Consider the following 19669-nt stretch of genomic DNA (forward strand, 5'->3'; position numbering starts at 1 on the left):
TTCAATGTGTCTTATAGGTGAGACAGAGATGTATTATGGGTCAGTTCACTGCTCATTTTATTGCGGGAATGAGTCTGTGGTACTGGATCACCTGGGGTTTCTACAAATATAATTGAGATTATAGGTCATAAGTTAGAAGGTCCATTATATAAACGGGCAAATGTAACATTACCATGTTGATCAGTTACCAAGTCCTAGGGTGATATGGCAACAGCCAAACCCTTAGAAGCAGTTCTCCTAAGGCTTTGATTTTTTTGAGTTTACCTCCTAAGGCCTCCTCAGGGCCACCAAGCAAGGTCAGGCAATAATTCGTCTCTTAGAGGAACATCTGATGGCTAAAATCAAGTCAGTGTCCATTACTTTATCATAGAGATAATCTCACAAAAGGGCACCTGTATCAGTTAGAATTCTTTGGTTGCAAGCAATAAAATTGGACCACAGTTAATTTAAAGCAGAAAGGGAATTTATCATAAGGACCTCAGGAAGCTCACAGAATCCAGTGGCAGACCAGAAAACTGGACTCAGGATAGTGACTGTCAGGAGCAATCCAGAGGAGTTTTAGGGAACAAGATTTATTACCTAACTACTGCCCTGTCTTTTCAGGGCATGTTGCAGGCAACAGGATGGGATCCTTTTCTCTCTTTAGGCACCACACTAATCAAGACTCAAAACACTGAAGAGAATGTTTCATGGACATTCTCCATCTGGAGAATGCTTTCTCCAGAAAGGCAGGGACTCCAAGTCTGCACCCACTGATGGAGGGGTACATACCCTGAAGGAACTCAGGGTGTGGTTACCAGGCACAGAGGGAATAGATGCCGGGGAAAAACCCTAAGACAAAAAGCCGACCCTCGCTCTGAAATCTTTTTGCTTAAAATGCTTTCTCAAAAACTATTCTAAAAAAAATGTATGGTGATTAAAAAAACACACTTCTGCCTTAAACAAGAGTCTTTTATTGATACACAATTGCTGTCTCAAATCATAGAAACCCAAAAGCCCCCAAAAGCTAATGTTAAATTAGAATATTTCAGGCATATTCCCTTATTTGCATAATATCAATGAAATCCTTTGACTAGGTGGATAAGAAGGGCCTTTTAGCATATGACAATGAATACCTGTGGCAAAAAAAAGAAAGAAGATCTGCAAGCAAATAACACAGGAGCAAAAAGCATTGTTTGTTGTCCTGGAGTCATGTTAACTGATTATTTATTTGTAAAATGAATACAAACTACAAAAATAATCCCCATTCTATTTGTTGCCTGATAATAGCTTTTAAAATGAACAACATTTGTGTCTAACATAAAAAACCCTCTGTATCTGACAATTTATGGGTAAGTGATCATGTTGTAATAGCATTGTATCAAAAGCTGCTTTTCTTTATAAACCCTTACATTTAATCCCTCCAACCAGCCAACAAGCTATGTGCTTCCCAGGGAATTAATTTAAGATTGAAGATAAAAAAAGAGGCCAAAGTTAATGACATCAAAGAGAAAGCTCCTGAAAGAAGTAATAGTTTCAAAAAGATTTTGACTGTTTTATAAAACAAATATAAGCTGCTGTAGAAAGAATTGGTGTAAAATAAGGTTATTGCTTCTGACTTATTCAAAATGATTTTGTTCTAGTTTATAACCTCAACTAATCTCATAATAAATGTTTTAAAGTAAAATTTTAATATGTGCATTGGGAATGCACAAAACTGACCAGTTTCACTATTAGATTGCAAAAACTGTTTTAAATATTGAAAATGTAATTTTGAAAAGAGCAAATCATTACTTTTGATAGCATGGAATTTTTTATACTTGAAGTATGAGATTTCTAAATGGATAAATAGGCAAAAGGGGGTTCATTGGTGAGTTAGAGAAGATCTGAAATTTAATTGCAGTCTGGCAAGGAGATACAATAAATGGCATAAAACCACCAGGGAGAAAAAAATCACTTTTGGTGAATGTTCTCCATTTTCAATAAAAACCTTTCCATGTAATGACTTATACCTATAGTGTAATTGAGGTAACACATTATTTACACATTTAATCTTATTTTGATTTACTCTTAATTTATCTGATATCAGCAGCCTGTTAGATGATAATTTAAAAATCCACTCCTACCGTAATTGCTTTAGGAAACCTTCCTAATGATAATTTTATTCCCTAGAATAATTTAACTTTCCATTTAAAATGCACATCTAAGCACGATAAAGTATGTATTGGCAACAGAATATGTTTATGTTCATGTAGAATGATAATTTCCTTAATGGACAGCAAGCAATACTATGCTTCATATTTTATGGTAATGGAGATGGACTGAAATTGTATTTGACTACATGTACCTTCTATGTTTGTATGGAGCATAAACAAGGTGGGTCACCTTGGTGGCTCAGTCAGTTAAGTGTCTGCCTTCAGCTCAGGTCATGATCCCAGGGCATCGGGCTGCCCGCTCAGCGGGGAACCTGCTTCTCCCTCTACCCTTCCCCCCCCTTTCGCTTATGATCGCTCTCTCACTCTCTCTCTCTCAAATAAATAAATAAAATCTTAAAAAAAAAAAAAAGGAGGTATAAGAGTTTAAAGCATTAAAAAAATTCCCCAGAAGTGTGTTTATGGAAGCAAACTGAGGTTATGACATGTTTTGTCAGCCCTCACATACACTCCAGTTAAAGCTGCTTCCCTAGCATGTAGCACTTTTGAAGACGTATGTCTGGCTCTTTCCTGGAAAGATGGGCAGGACTGGTTCTTTCTCAGAAGCTGTGATGCCATATTTCCAGATCTGTGTCCCACACCTGAAAGATACCACCCTCTCCTGTCCTGCTCCTGCAGGGAGCTTTATTCCACAGGGAAGAAATGCTAGAGAAATCTTTGAATGCACCCTCACTAGAAGAATAGAGATGGAATGATGGAGACTCTCCAAAAGAAAGATGGTGTTGGAAATACAGAGATAGTCCTTCCAGAAAAGCTCTGGGGATGCTGTTCCCCCAAGCTTTGGATGCTGCGGATTGTCTTCTGTCAATCATTGAAAGACTGAAGCTTCTAGCTCAGTTCCTGTAAATGTTCAGTACAGGGTATAGGTGTTGGGGAAAAAGAAACCCCAGATGATTGCATTCAGGAGAATCCCAAGGTTCATGTGTGATGAGACGATAAGAGTCGTAGAGGAAGGTTCAGACAACTTTATGCCTAAGGTGTCAACTGAAGCAGGTGCTTCCAGAAGTCAGGAAGAGAGCCGTCCAGGCACTTCCAAGCCATAAGGATTTGCTGTCAGGTTATCACACTCGCCCTTTGTGCATCTTTCCCTGTGCTTTTTACTTTTGTGGGAGCACCGGGGCAGGAAATAGTCATTGGAGGGGTTAGCTCACAAGAACTGTGACTTTCATAGATGAAATCAGCTGGTGCCAAACTAGAGCCTTCAGGGATGGAGGCCATGAACTAAAATGCCAGATCTCTCCTTCCTTAAGTCTTTGAGTCTCTTAATGGACCCTAACCAGAGGCAGAGACCATGTAGGTTGGCCTTCAGGGCATAGTAAAAGGGTAGAGAAGGTGGGGGTGGATTTGGTAGCTAGTAGAGAATATCGAGCCCAGACTTTATGTAAAAGTTGGAAGTGCACAAATTTACATACCATTCCATGTTATATGAATAGTTTAAGGCATGATGAATTATACATGAAGTTTACATATATTATTTAGTTTATAAAACCTTAATCTTGTGTCTCATTCTTCTGCACATGGCTAGGTAATCAGAGGGATTCATCACCCAATGTTTTCCTGACACTTCAAAGCACTTCTGGAGGTGTAGTATACTGAACACACAGAATCTAGACAGGGGGGTAGAAGTCTATCGGTACTGTCTTCTGTAGGAAGAGGAGTGGTTACTTACCTTACCATGGAGACACTGAACTATGATAACTTTTCATCATCCCTTTTTGGCATTATATTTTTAAAAGATATGAAGTTACTAGAAGTTGTGCCATAGGAGGCATTAAAATGAGAAAGAATCTTGTAAATAAACTAGGACCTTAACATGGACCTTTGAATGGAGAACTGAAGCCTTTGAGATGGAGACAGATATATAAACCCCAGAACTCAAGATGATGCTACCTCTCCTCTTTGTGTGTGTTGACCTGGCTTGTCTACTTCATATACTGTTCATATATAGAATTTTTGTTGCCTCTGGTATTCATAGCACACTGCTAACTCAGAATTTTCATCTATTACTCAGTAGAATATTGTGGATTACTCCAAATTTCAGAGATGCTGCAGAGAACTATTTATAATTTGAGAAACAAGATATGAAGTGTGCCCCACACAGCACAAGGGAAAAATGTTCTTAAGAAAATTACTTAACTATTTCAAGAAAACAACTCAGGACATGATAGAATGGTATTAAGTTCTAAAAGAACATTTTTTGTCATTTGTAATAACTCCTGAATAATAAAATTTTATATGTGTCTTTTAAATATGCGATAATAAAAATATCACCCTTAGAATATGTTACAAAGGTAATGAAGCTAGTGAGGAATCACATAGGAAAGTCTTGTACTTCATGTGGAGTGAATCCAACAAATACTGATACCAAGCAGGTATGATAAATATAGTCACTGTTTTAGGAATAAAGAAGACCGTTGGAGAAGAACAAACCCCTATATGTCACCTTTATCCTAAAAAGAAAATGTTATAAAATATGCTTTTAATTTAACTCACATATAATTTGTGTGCTGAATCTGATATTGGAGCTAAGTAGAAAAATTTTAAAACAGAAAGTATATACTGTTTAACGTCTTAAATCTTGGTAATCTGAAGATGAAGTTATTGTTGCATTGCATTAATTTTTGTTAATTGTAGGTAAAGGTTAGTGGAGTGTGTACAACATCTGAGATCTGTTAATCCTCGTCCTTTGCTGAAAAGGGATGTAAAATATATTAAAGTACACAAGCTTGTGCCATACATGTTGGATAAGTTGGTAAATGTTTTAAAAAATGTGTGTGTGTGTGTGTGTTTTACCAAAGTGAGGCAGATGTGGTTTCCTTGGAGGATTTTTTGACTTTCATCATAAGTCCAAGCAAGTGCAGTAATAGTATCTGTACTTTCACTACTTTCTTTACAATTCCACTTGTATCAGAATTTTTTTGATAACTCTAAACATGCAGACATTGAAGGAGTCATATATTATCTTGATCTTATTTTACTCCCCTTGGGAGGTCCATGTGAATGGAGATCGCATATTAAGTGCACCGAGGGTCATGATCATCTAATTCATATACTGCAGATGGTGAATGGGAGAAAAATTTCTGGAGAAAAATATAAAACACTGAAACTCTCTTTTTAAATTTTTCATGCTGTTGTCTTTTTTAAAAATATAATTGACATACACTATCCTGTTAACTTTCAGGTATACATCAGAGTGATTTGATATTTTTATACATTATGAAATGGTCCCCACAATAAGTCTAGTTATCATCTATCACCATACAAAGTCATTACAATATTATTGACTATATTTCCCATGCTGTACATTACATCCCTGTGACTTACTTATTTTGTGACTGGAAGTTTGTACTTCTTAATCCCCTTCACCTGTTTTGCCCACTCCCAAACCCCTACCCACTCTGGTAACCAATAGTTTGTGTCCTGTATCTATGAGTCCGTTTCATCGCTTCTCGGCCTTTTGGCTAAGATCAAGTGTAGTATCTGTTCTTATCAGTTTAATATGAGTCCGTTTCTATTTAGTTTGTTTTGCTTTTTAGATTGCACATATAAGTGAAATCATATGATGCTTATCTTTTTCTGACTTATTTCACTTAGCATAATATCCCCTAGGTCTAACCTAGAGGCAATATGGCAATATTTCATTCTTTTTTATGACTGAGTAGTATTCTACTGTATGTATATGTATATACATATATGCCATATCCTCTTTATCCTTTCTTCTATTGATGGACACTTAGGTTGCTTTTATATCTTGGCTATTGTAAATAATGCTGCAGTGGATATAGGGCACATATATTTCTTCGAATTGATGTTTTTATGTTCTTCAGATAAATACCCAGAATTGGAATTGCTGGATCATATGGTAGTTCTATTTTAAAATTTTTTGAGGAAACTACATACTGTTTCTCATAGTGGCTATAACAATTTACATTTTCACCCACAGTGTACAAGGATTCCCTTTTTTCCACATCTTTGCTAACACTTGTTATTTCTTATCCTTTTGGTAATAGCCAATCTGATAGATGTGAGGTGTTATCTTTGTGGTTTTGATTAGTATTTCCCTGATGACTAGTGATGTTGAGCATCTTTTCATGTGCCTGTTGGCCACCTGTATGCCTTTTTTGGGAAAAAAATGTCTATTCAAGTCTTCTGCCCATTTTTAAATCAAGTTGCTTATTTCTTTGGGTATTTAGTTGTGTAAGTTTTTTATATGCTTTGATATTAACCCCTTATCAGATGCATGATATGCAAATATCTTCTTCCATTCATTAGGTTGCCTTTTTGTCTTGTCGATAGTTTCTAACACTGTACAAAAGCTGGTGAGTTTGATATAATCCCTTTTGTTGCCCTTGCCTGAGGAAACCGGTCCAAAAAAAATTGCTAAGATTGATGTCAAAGAGTTTACTGCTTGTGTTTTCTTCTAGTTTTATGGTTTCAGGTCTTATATTCAAGCCTTTAATCCATTTTGAATTTATATTTGTATATGGTGTATGATAGTGGTCCAGTTCTTTTGCATGTAACTGTTGAGTTTTCCCAGCATCATTTATTAAAGGTACCATTCCCCCATCATATATTCTTGCCTCTTTGTCATAGATTAATTGGCTATATATGCACAGGTTTATTTCTGGGTTCTCTGTTCTCTTCTATTGATCAGTGTATCTGTTTTTGTGCCATTGCCATACTGTTTTGATGACTCTAGCTTTATAGTATAGATTGAAATCAGGGAGCATGATACCTTCTGCCTTGTTCTTCTTTTTCAAGATTGCTTTGGTTATTTGGGGCCTTTTGTGATCCCATACAAATCTTAGTATTCTTTGGTTTAGTTCTGAGAAGAATGCCATTGGTATTTGGATGGGGATCACATTGAATATATGGATTGCTTTGTATAGTATGGACATTTTAATACTACTAACTATTCCTATCTATGAGCATGAAATATCTTTCCATTTATTTGTGTTGTCTTCAGTTTCTTTCAAGGATATTATATAGTTTTCAGAGTACAGGTCTTTCACCTCCTTGGTCAAATTTATTCCTAGGTATTTTATTCCTTTTGATGCAATTATAAATGGGATTTTAAAAATTTCTCTGTCTGATAGCTCATTATTAGTGTATGGAAACACAACCCATTGCTCTATGTTAATGTTGTGTCCTGTGACTTTACTGGATTTGTTTATTAATTTTAATAGTTTTTTTGGTAGTCTTTAGGATTTTCTTTATGTAGTATCATGACATCTGCAAATAGTGCCATTTTATTTCTTCCTTTCCCATTTGGGTGCCTCTTATTTATTTTTCTTGGTTAATTGCTGTGGCTAGGACTTACAGTACGATACTGAATAAAAATGGTGAGAGTGGACATCCTTGTCTTACTCCTAGTCTTAGAGAAAAAGCTTTCAGCTTTTACCATGGAGCATGATGTTAACTGTCATGCTGTCATCTCCTTTAAGCATAAAATACTACTTGATAATTCTTAGATAGTGTGAACAAAATATAAAGATCATAGAAACTCTCCTAATTATAGATAAGTAATTAATGTGGTGTAGATTTTCACTAACTAGGTTTACTTGAATCAGGCTTAAATAAGCCAGTGTGTTACTAATTTAACCTCTGTGTGTGTGTGTGTGTGTGTGTATGGTAAGCTTCTGGGAGAACTGATCATTGAGAAATAATAGATTTTAAAAAGAAACTGGCAAATTGAAAGAAAATTGGTATAATTTTTAGAGGGAGAAAAATTGTTTCTCCTATTCATTCCACTGATGGACCCAGCAGGATTGAATTCAGTGGGATTCAGTGGGATTCAGAAAGTACTTACATTTGGCTCTCTCTGCTATTGTTGATCAAACACTGACCAATTTCCATTTTTTATTCTTACTGTAGTTTTATTTGAATAATTCATAAGCACAAGTTATGAAATGATACAACCCTCAAATGACACAGTCAAATCTATAAGTTAATAATATGCTGAGACATTTTGCAACTGAAGCCACAAGTTAATAATGTCCTGAGATTTTTTAAAGTTTACTTACTAATAAGTGAATGTATCTTTAATGTTGAATTTTTATTCTGTTCTATTTTTAGATTTAAAGTCTAGGTTTTCAAAATTATAAATGCTGTATAATTTAAACTGATTTTGAATCCTTGAAGATACTTTTGTTTTTTTGTTATACTTCGATATAAATTTAACAAGCGTATAATATTCAGTATATTAAAAATACAAGAGGCTTGATCTGAAACGCCAGACTTTTAGTGTATGAAGCTGAAATTAGTTTCTCAGTCCACATTTAACACTGACTAAACAGTTATTTCTTCAATGCTTATAATCGGCAGGCCATTTTGTTAGGTACTATGAGGAATAATGAATTAGACTGATATTCTGTTCTTATGTAGCTTGCACCCTAGCATGTGAGACGGACTAAGTGTTAAGCTTTTGTAATTTAAATTAATAGATTCCAGAAAAGAGTTAAAGATGCATTCACTCAGGGCGCCTGGGTGGCTCAGTCAGTTAAGGGTCTGCCTTTGGCTCAGGTCATGATCCCAGTGTCCTGGGATCGAGCCCTGCATCTGGAGCCTGCTTCTCCCTCTCCCTCTGCCTGCACTCCCCTTGTTTGTGCTCTCTCTCTCTGCCAAATAAATAAAATCGTTAAAAAAAAGATACATTCACTCACTGAACACACCTAATGAGGATTTATTAGTTGTAAGCACTGTATTAGACATACAGTAATCATATAAAGGCTCTAGGTGTTGAGAAAATGAGAGATGATGGAGAAGGGTCCCTGGAGACAAAGATGGGTGACCTGAGGTGAACTCATCTCTTGGGGACTCTGTGGAGGGTGTGGGCGTGGGAAAGATGCCAAATTCCAGGGTGCACGGACTGTAGTAGCCAACTGGGGGGCAAGATAGCTGGGGTGGGAGGAACACACAGGACAAGGAAGTTGTTAGGTATGCTTGGGTATGGAATGCCTAACGAAGCCTGGAGAGGTATTCAGAAAGGTTGCTTTGGGTCACGTTTTGGAAGAAAGCAAAGGAAATGTTATGGTAAGGAATTTAGACTTTAAAGGCAATGAGGAGCCACTGGAAGCTTTCGAGCAGTGACTTGATCTGAGTAAGATCAGTCTGAAAACAGACTGGACCAGGGGATTGATGCATTGAAGAGAAGTTAAACAAGAGGGAGCTGAATAGCATATGTACCTGAGCTCTGGGCGGTGTGACCTCTGACCATGGAAGATTGGACTCCCGGGGCTGGCAAGAGGTCTCCTGCTCAGCCTGTGCCCACCAGTGCTGCGCCACCCACATCCACATGGCCCTTGGAGCTGCGGGAGCAACCTCCTCCCACCCTACCTATCCCTGTCTTTGACACAGCTTTTGGATTTTTTCCTCACCTGGGAAAACTGCTAGTCTCCTTACACATAGGAAATATTCCACAAACACTTATAAACTCCACATCCTCCCTACTCTGGCTCTACTTCTGACTTCCCATGCCCTTCTTCATTGACTTGATCTTAGATCTGAAAATACCCAGGAAGATCTCATCATTTTATAGATTATTTCTCCGGGCAGGTCTTCCAGAGTTATTTGTCCACCCCTTGGAACCTTGTGATTTCCTGGGTTGTAACCATGTCTCACCCAACTGGATGTTATGGAGTTCGTTTATATTAACTTATGTTTCGGGCTGCCTGACAGCGCAGGAATGCCACCATCAGCAGTATGACCATCGTTTGCAGACTGCAAAGCCTTTTCTCGTAAATTATCCCCTTTGATTCTTCCCACAACCTACCTCTGGGGCAGGTGACACTACTGAGCTTAGCTGCGAGTTGACATAGCTGCCGTGAGAGACAGTGACATGCCTGAGGTCTCACAGTTAAGTGATGGGGTGGCGGTTTTTGTACAAAGTGCAAGAACCTGAGAGGTCATGGCAGAACTTCTGGAGCAGGAATGATGAAATACAAGCACACTTTTATTGCATTTGTAAGCACCAGGCTTTTGTGGAAGCACATGGTTTATGTGATCACCTCAGCTTCACAACAGTCCATACTATAGAGATAAGGAAACAATTTACCCTAGGGAAAAAGGTATCAGACCCTAGGCCTTCCTACAGCGTAGCCAACAATTTCGGCACACAGTGTGTGCCTCGCCGCATGCTCGGGAACACAAGCTGCTGTGGGTTGTTTCTTGGTAGTGGCGGGGAGCAGAGGGGCCTGGCACAGGCCAGTAGCCCTGTTGTGTACTATTCCTACAGGAGGGAGTCCAGGGAGCAGTACACACGTGAACTTGAAATTTAACCATGATCTCCTGAAAACTTTACAGACCGATGTCAGAAAAGAAGCGATCAGCGATGCCTGCTGCATGAATCTACTCTCCTTGTCAGTTGACATCCCTGGCTTTATTCTTATTTATTACACTCATTAAAGTTGTAATTAGTAGCAAGTCCCTTTTAATTTTTTAAAAAAAATTTTCTTAGTTCATATCAGTGCTTTATACTCAATCAGTGTTTTTACTGAATAATGTGCCTTCCTCAAAAGGGCTTTTTTTTACCCTTTACCCATTTACCTTGAAGGTGATAAATCATTATCCTTTATCATCATACCACAAAGAGCCCAATTAAATAATTGTCAAATGGCTCTATTTACATTATCTTTCACATTCAGGTGCCTGAGGTGTATATACTGTAGGAAGAAATGACTGTACTGACAGGTTGTCAGTCATGTATCGGCAGAAATCAGAGAAGGAGCCATGTGCCACAGTGGGTACAATCAAGACCTTTTATTAATAGCTATAGAAATTAATGTCATTCAGTAGCAAACCCTGAACTGTGACCGATGAACTCTATGTGACAGAAGCTACTGGAGGCCAGACATCTCTGCTACTGTTCCTCTCTGGAAACGCACATGCAAGTGGACATAGATTCACTGTGACCTTTGGTCACACAGGTGGCTCCCGGCGTGGAGCAGAAGGCTGCATTTCTGTAATTAATGTTAGCTCTTTGGAACGGTTTTTGTAGAAAAATCATGTTTGTAGAAAAAAACCTGACCGTGGTTAGGTTCTGAGGCTAGCTCCAAAACTCATTATTTAACCACTATGTTTTCTTCCATTGTTCTGCCTTATATATTATTTATATTATTGCATTTAGTATCTTATATTACACCTGCTTTTATTTGTCTGTATTGCTTATTGGGCTGAGAGTTCCCTATGAGCAGGGATGGTTTGTCTCAGAAAGCGCTCAGGCCTATTCCTGAAACATATGATTCATTATGAAATTTTTTTTTTAGTGAATGGAAGTATGACATAGTGTAAGTTCTAGTGAACTACATGTTTTCAAGAGACAAATCTGCTCAGAATTCCAAGTCTGAAAGTCACAAAATACTCCTGGAATAGGTAAATTGAAGATTATCTGCAAATATAGTTCAGTATTTTAAAATTATGGTTAACTAAACTTCATTAATTCAGACTGCCTTGATAACCTCTTCAGGAGAAGCCTAACATTTCTTCAGCTGCACAGTTATATGAAATGAAGGGTTAGTACTGGGGTTTGGGACAGGCCTTCTTCAACTCTGTAATTCTTTTCTAATCCAATGGGAAATTAAATTATGATTATATGTTCTTTGTTTTCTGGAATTTTAATGGAATGTGAGTAATGCTATTTATAATAGATTTCAAAAGCCTTATCCTATGACCCAGAAAGATATTTACCTTTTTTCACTTTGGGATGGATATTTCTTAGATGCCAGATCTGAATTAAATACTTTTAAAAAGATAATTTTTAATATAAATGTTTTGATTGTACAGTTTTGTATTTTTAAGACCTTTACTTCAACCAGCTTCCATATAGGGGAAAATAGGAAAATCAGAGTACTTTTATTTTGATTTATTTATTTATTTTTAAAAGATTTTGTTTATTCAGAGAGAGAGAGCATGTGGGAGTGGGGGAAGGGCAGAGAGAGAGAGAAGGAGAGAGAGAATCCCTAGAGGACTCTGCACTGAGCAGGGAGACCCACACAGGGCTCAAGGCCACAACCCCGAGATCATGACCTGAGCCGAAATGAAGAGTCAGACGCTCAACCAACTGAGCCACCCAGTTGCCCTTAGAGTGCTTTTTTTATTTGGAAATATTGGAAGCAAAATTTTTAAATTTTTTGTAGTGAACATATGGGAACAATATGGATATTTTTGAACAGCGCTTTAAATAAGAACTTGAATTGGGTTACGTGTTTATATTTTGAAATTTAAATCTCTGTTAGACTGGATCCCTTTCTGGCTGCAGCCCCTTGAGAAGAGATTGTGTCTTAGTTTTCTTTTTATCCAAAGTGACTTTCACAGAGCCGGGCACATAATAAGAACTATTGATGTTTATAGAATGAATGAATTATGAAAAATTAACTCAGGCATGTTAAAGTCCACATTACATATTATTTTGCCTTCTCTCTCTGGGAAACTATACCTCATGTAGTTCTAGCCTTATATCAAAATCTATGATAGTGCTTTTGATCAAGCCTAAGAAGTATTAAATAGCTTCAAAAAGTTAGAGTGTGGATAGCAGAATGTTTTAATGGGAGTAGAAAATGTATTTCTATAACGACATTATTAAGGACCACCAACATTTTCGTTTTGAAACATTATGTGGAAACAATTGGGTAATTAGAAGCTTTTAAGTGACTGGGAAGCCAACCATGATTATCTTTGGGTTTCATGGATGAGTGTCATTAGTCGTAAAGCCCCATCTTTCTCTATTTTTGCTGGTTAAAACTAAATTATCTTTGGTTTTCTAATCATGCCAGGAGCATACTATCCCTTTGTCCACCAAAAGACGTGGATTACCTGATGATTGGAGAGAAATGCTGTGATTCTCTAGAAATGACATTATTGTATAGTATATGTGCATGAGAGACTTGGATGGGAGGAGGTGTATTAATCCTTCCTCAATTAACTTTTTAGCGAGAAATCGTGAAAGTTACAGAGGAATAGGAAGAAAAAAGATTTCCTGGAATCAGTTTGCTTATATTTTGGAAGTAGTTTTTTGGGGCATTGAGTTCACACCAGTATCTTATCAAATATACATTGCCCAGAATGAGTATAAATACCGTAGGTGCTCACTCCAAAGATGACTGTGCTGGCAGGCTGACATGGGCTACAGATTAGCTTGCCTTGACATTGCTCCTTTTATTCTTAGGTGAGGGAAACTAGTGACTTCCAAGAATGTGTTTTTATAAATATTTTAATAGCTAACAGTGGAGGGGTTACTACTTGCTGAGCACCCCACCTGCATGATCTATTCCAATTCCTACTCCACTTTGGCATCTGCCTCAGTTGTTGGGAATAGCTTGTCCACAGTCCCACAGCTAATATGTGACAGAACTAGGATTGGTAGCCAGGCAGTCTGATCCTAACCTTCCTACTATTTTGTAATGCCCTCCTGTTCTAGAAATATTAAAAAGCTGATGAACAGAAATAAAACAGAAACACCTGCTACATCGGTCCAACATTTAACTTAATCCACTCCTTCTGCCAAAAAATTGGATTGACTGTCTTATCATGTGTGATGCTGTGTGGAAAATATGAAGACAAATCCCCCACAGGCTCATGGTTCAGGGAGAGACTAGGGTATAATAGAGGTCATCTAGAATATCAGTAAAGAACTCTAATTCAAAGTGGAAAATAGGTGCCTTTTAAAGGTATAAGGAGAGAGTAATTGCACCTAAGGAGAATCCAGGAAGGTGTTGCAGAGGAAGTGGCATTTGCACTGGGTTCTGGAAGGCTAGGTGGGCTATCACAGATGCAGACTACGGCTGTGGGGGGTCGGAGGTGTGCCTAAAGGAGGTGGGACAAGTATGAATAAGTATAGGTAAGGGAGAGATGGGGCTGGTATTTTCAAAAATGGGAAGTGTAATTTTGAAGTGTAGTGGGTCATAGAGATTTGGTGATATCAGGACTTAGAAAGCCGCAGATGTCAAGTCGCTGTTCAGAGGCAGTGAAGTAACACAGAAAACCTTGGGGTTGAGTTGTTTTAGGCATAACTGTTCTTTGCTGTGCCAGTCTAGTGATCAAGAGTGGCACAAGTGATCACCGAAGCCTGGTAGCTTGCTTCTGGGGGGTCTGGTCTTCCTCAGGCTTGTAATGACTCTTCTGTCCATTTCACTTTCCCTTTCTGTTGTCAGCTTCCCTTAAATTTGAGGACTCACCAGCCCCAGACCATAGGAAGGGTATGCATTCTAGTCTTAATAAATTCCATATGTCTCATGTTTTTGTAGTCATTTTCCATTCTGTGAAATGTGGTGAGACATTACTGATGGTGGTTAATCACAGTTCTTCCTCATAAAAGAGAATGCTTTGGGAAACACTTTGATTTTGATCAGGTGTGGATAGTTAATAGAAGCAGAGATAGGAAACTCCCTTCCACAATGGTTTGAAGTATAAAGACAAGGAACAGGATATAAGAACGTATTCATGAAATGGTACATGAATGTGAAAATTTTCAAAGGTCCGAATGTATACATTTGAGATAGTATTTTAAAAATTGAGGGCAAAAAATGGCTTAAAGGAAAAAGAAAGCTTTCTTGAAGGCTTCCTGAGAGGGGCCCTGGGCTAAGTTTTTCCTAGGCATTGTCTCATTTAATTCTGACTCTAGTCTTGAGCCAGAAGGGTTGTTGTTATCCCCATTTTGCAAAATGAGAAAACGGAAGGTTCAAGAGTTTGGTGGACTTGACCAGTGTGCTGGAAATGCTAACATGTGGCAGGGCAGGGGCTTGAACCCACATCCGCCTTATTCCAGAGGCTAGTGTTGTCTAGCTAACCTCCCCTATAGATGGGGAGTCAGAGCTCATCATGGCAGTGAAATCCCCTAGCAAGACATACAAACCGAAAATGAGTCCCAGGTCCTTCGAGGTATTCTTGATATAAAAAGGTAATTTTTCAGTGCCAGATTGGTTTTGAGAATCCTTTGCCCCTTCTGGTTATTGGCTGTTTGCATGAGTGCCGTGGCGCACGTGGCATGGGTCCCCGCAGCTGGTGGAGACAGGCTGCCACACAGTCCTTTGCACTAGGGCACGATGCATCAGTCAATGGCACTTAATGCACAGAGGGGACGTGCGACGGCTGGTGGGCGGGTATGCCGCTTTGCAGTCACCTCTGAAAGTTTTGAGTGCATTCAGCACTACATGCTATACAATAGGTTTACAGCAATTTACTTGATATTTCTGTGCATCATCATGTAATTTTAAGAGTTGAAAATGTCACTGTCTGTCTTTGGCATATAGTTATTTTCTACTTAGTTGGTATTCCTTGCTTGGATTTCATCTACCTTAGAGGGCTTTCCTATAGACTTAGCTACTCCTGCTCTGTCGGCTTCTGGAGAGTGGTGTCTGGTGCTACGCTGCTTTTTAAGGTAGTTCAAGCAGCGTGGCTCACAATTTGTGGCCAACCTCCCATCCCGGTGCAGTTTTCTCTTTATACCTTCAGTGAAGCTAATGGGTTTTGACAGGAATATTGACATTGCTCTTATGATGGTTTGAGGGTAAGTAGATAAAAATGTTGCTTAAACTCCTTAATGTAAAATTAGTTCTTTATAAAAGTTCCTTTCTCGGTGCCTCAGTGACACTGACAGCCTTATTAATACTTTTCAATATTCTAATGTCAGCAGTCATTTAATATCAGCTTAATCATTTTAATGGTTAATGTTGGCTTTTTGGCATGATCATTTAAATATCCCAGAAGATTGGGTTTATTATTCCTCACCAAGTAGATTCATTTTAAAGTCAAGAAAATTGCATTACTTGTAACATCAGACATACCTTTTCAAGGATTTTTCTTTAAATCAAGTCATTATTTTTATTTCTTAATAGGATCACAAAAAAGGCTTTTTTGCAAATTAAGCCTTTAGAAAATGAAAACAATCTCAGGTTTTTTTCTGATTCTAACAATACTCTTAAAAGTTTAGCACACACATTTCAATTTAAATTTTCCTAGAAACAGGTTTTCAGAGTAGATGTCTTTTCATGTACAATAGCCTGTTTTATCTGTGCCACAGATAATCGTTTAAATCAGATTTATCACTTTCTTGGCATATTTTGAGATACCCTTACAAAGGAAATGTGTAAATGTTTCATTAGTGATAGACGTACAAATGTACTGTGTAAGAATCATTGAAAACTTCTAACAGCATGTGTGTTTTTATGGTTACCAGTTCACACTGGTCATCCTATCACTGGGTCTTTGGTTTTGCACGTTTCTATGCAGAGCCCATTCATGGGGCTGTCTTTACTGTGCGGGCTTTATACTTATCCAAACAAGGAATTGTAACAGCAGTATTTCATAGCTAAAGCTGAATGATGGCAGGCATAATTACTGAGACTAACATCTGGAGTGGTTTATTAAAGGGAAACCTGCTAAGATTGTTAGCATATACCAAACAGCATTATCCATATGTGCCATTTCATCACTATTGAATGTCGGGGTGTGTTAGGATGAAGGAAAATGAATAAAATCCAGCAAAGGATCACAACTAACACATTCTCTCTCCAGAGCTGATTTTAGTTTATCTCGATGGAGCCATTTGCTAGAGATTTTTAAGAACCTGAACATCACTCATCTGGAGGGTTTCTAAACATACAGGTACCTGGTTACTTGGTCTTCCCGGAATTAAAATGTACCCTTTCATTAAACTCCTGCCTCTTGTTTTATAAATGTTCTCCAAATTCTAAAATGAATGAAAGGTTATCATTTACAAATAAACAAAATTAGCAGATTTCAAGGGCCTACTACATGTTCAGTCTTACTGGAAGCCTGGGACACATACTTAAGAAGGAATTTAATAGGAATCTTGTCCAGTAGGTGGGTGATAGAAGAGCACTTTGCCATAGTCAGATTTCTTGGAGTCATGACACTGACTTGCTGTTGACTTTTTTCATTGTAGGAGAGCTCTGTATTTGACTAGAGGGTGTTAAGTTGGTGGGTTGGTCCTTCTCAAACTATAAGAGGTTCAATTCTTATGAATACTATAGTTCCAATAATCTGGCAAGTCACTTTGTTGAAATAGTAATGGAGAGGCTACCCTAATCTGGCACCGTAATGTCCTTGTTAGGCACTAGTGGAGGATTTTATGCCCATCTTACATTCTGCACACGGGAATGGAAGGAGAGGACACGGATCTTCAAAAATCGTATTTGGATGGAGAAGAAATTGTTCCCCAGAACATGCTCTCCGTTTTCCCTCCGTTCTAGTCACCATCAGGTGCCAAAGACTGAAAGAAAAGTGAGTAAGAATGTTGCCATCCTTTGGCTCTGTTGTAGTTAGAGTGACTGATTGTGTTAGTAAATAATATCTGCCAAGAGTTCATAAGTTGTATGGTGGAGGTAGGTGTAAGTACAGAGGGAGCACTGTGGAAGAGATGAGTAGTTTAATGTGCTCGTTGGACAAACAGTCTACCACAACATCTCATCACCTCCCCTTGAAAACAACCACAGCAGATTCCCTCCCACACCACACAGCAGATTCCCTCCCACACTACACATTCCTTCCCTCACCCTGTGCAGATATTCCCTTTACAACGTCTGCACTGAATACGGGTTCCTCTTCCCACAGAAGTCCTGCTGCCACTCTCACCTGCCCCCAATCTCTCTTCTCTAGCACCCTAGGGCTGTCGCCTCAGGGCAGCCCCCTTCCTAGCTGGGCCTTCAAAGTGGGCTCTGACTGGTATTTGCTGTCAGTCTCCTTTGTTCCACGCCATCTGCCATCTTGCTCTCATCCGTGCAGTGCACACGTCTCCCCTTCCATAAAAGCCAGGCTTCTTGGGAAGACCCCCATGGCCTTCGGCCATTCTTCCCACGTTCTCACAGCAGGCTGTGACGTTCGCTCTTCTGTGGCTTTCCCTCTGCCTTTTATTCCATCCAGAGGGCTCTTCCCCCTTTGTCTGGTGAATTCCTTGTCAGCCTTCAAAATGAAGGTCAAGCCTTCACATTTTCGTTTCTAAGAGATGGAGCTGCTTCCTTCAGAGTCTGGTGCCTCTTCCATACCCCAGGGATGCACATATCCCATAGCATTTCAACTTTCTGCCTCCTGCATATTCTGTGAGTTCCTCGAGGGTAAGGATTTGTCTAATTCAGCTGTGCATTCCCAGGGCCTCACACATTGTTGGTATACAACCAGTGTTTGTGGAGTAAAATGCCTGACTGAGGTGCTAATTGAACTTGCCCTTGAAGGAGTAAAATTTTTCAGTGATGAATACTGATTAATATGCATTCACCATTAGATAAACTTAGGCAGATCTCTCACTTTTAAAAAATGTGTTTTAGCAGAATAGACGTCCTGCGAGTATATTGAAAAGCAGGCTATGGATGAAGCCCGCAGAGGGAGATGGTACATTTGCCACTGTTGTGTTTCTGAGACATTATATGTCGATGTCTTAAATGCCTGCAGTTTAAAATAATCAGCTATACAACAGTGTTGGTTTGAAGCTTTTTACCCATTTCTTGGATATTTGGCTTATTTGATTTCCAGACATTCTTATTTCTGAATTGCTATTTTGTAGCTTTGGAATGCACCAAACACCGTGCCTTGGTGGCTCCTGTGTGCACGTGGGCACACGTGTGTGCACACAGAAACACATCATACATATGTATGAAAGAATTTATAATCAATAAAAGCATCTATAAACATTTTTATGTTTCTGAATTGTATATAACTCTGTCGCAAGAGCAGGTTGCTAAGATCCCCTGATCCCAGATGTCACCCTGAAGACAGAAGTACACCATTGGTAAATACACACAATTAAAGAGGCACTAAGTTAGGACTTACAGCCTATGGTAATGGGGGCATCTGTGGTTGTTGTGGGCATTTTCCATACACAATAGTGGACATCTTTTTCTGCCTTCTTTTCTGCTGCTTTCTTTCCCCTCTTTCCCTCTTCCCCTGCTCTCGCCTTTGCTCCTCTCTGCTAGTGGACCCCCTGCATATTGTTTATTGCTTCCTGGTGAGCTGATGGTTGAGAAGACTCTGGGTAAGCAGACAAGTCAGACCAGAAGCGATGCTGTCACATGATCTAACATGCAGAAGGACTTTATGAGCTCATTTATTGACTAATTATGGACTTATAGATCAATAGTTGTGGAATGTGGGAATGTGTCCAGAGCACTGACTCAGACTGTGTCTACCACTGAATTTTTGCTCTTGAACTAGGTTGGTGGAAGGGAGTTTATTTGCATTTTTTGGATTAATAGTGAATTCGAACATCAGCTATGATTTTTATTGTTCATTTGTATTCCTTCTTTTTAATATCTTTTGCCCATTTTTCTCTGTGGCTGCTTTGGTTTAAGTAACAGAAAGAGCATTAGGATTCCCAACAAAGAACTACTTACTTGGTATATCCCTTGTAGCTATAAGTAGCTAGTTCCATGAGATGGCTGGAGCAATATGTTGCTGGGATGGTTGAGAGTAAGACAGGGATTTTTGATTTTCTGAACATCCTGCTTATTGATGTTTAGAATTCAACTATG

General features: G+C 38.7%; 1 protein-coding gene and 1 pseudogene across 1 annotated transcript in view; both read left to right on the top strand.

Moving 5' to 3' along the window:
• PTPRM (protein tyrosine phosphatase receptor type M) overlaps positions 1–19669 on the top strand; it is a 777319-nt gene that overhangs the window by 114711 nt on the left and 642939 nt on the right. The window lies entirely within an intron of this gene.
• On the top strand, positions 5634–5740 carry LOC118541290 (U2 spliceosomal RNA; annotated as a pseudogene).

Source organism: Halichoerus grypus, chromosome 13, assembly GCF_964656455.1.
Source record: "Halichoerus grypus chromosome 13, mHalGry1.hap1.1, whole genome shotgun sequence".
In the NCBI taxonomy this organism is placed as follows: Eukaryota; Metazoa; Chordata; class Mammalia; order Carnivora; family Phocidae; genus Halichoerus; species Halichoerus grypus.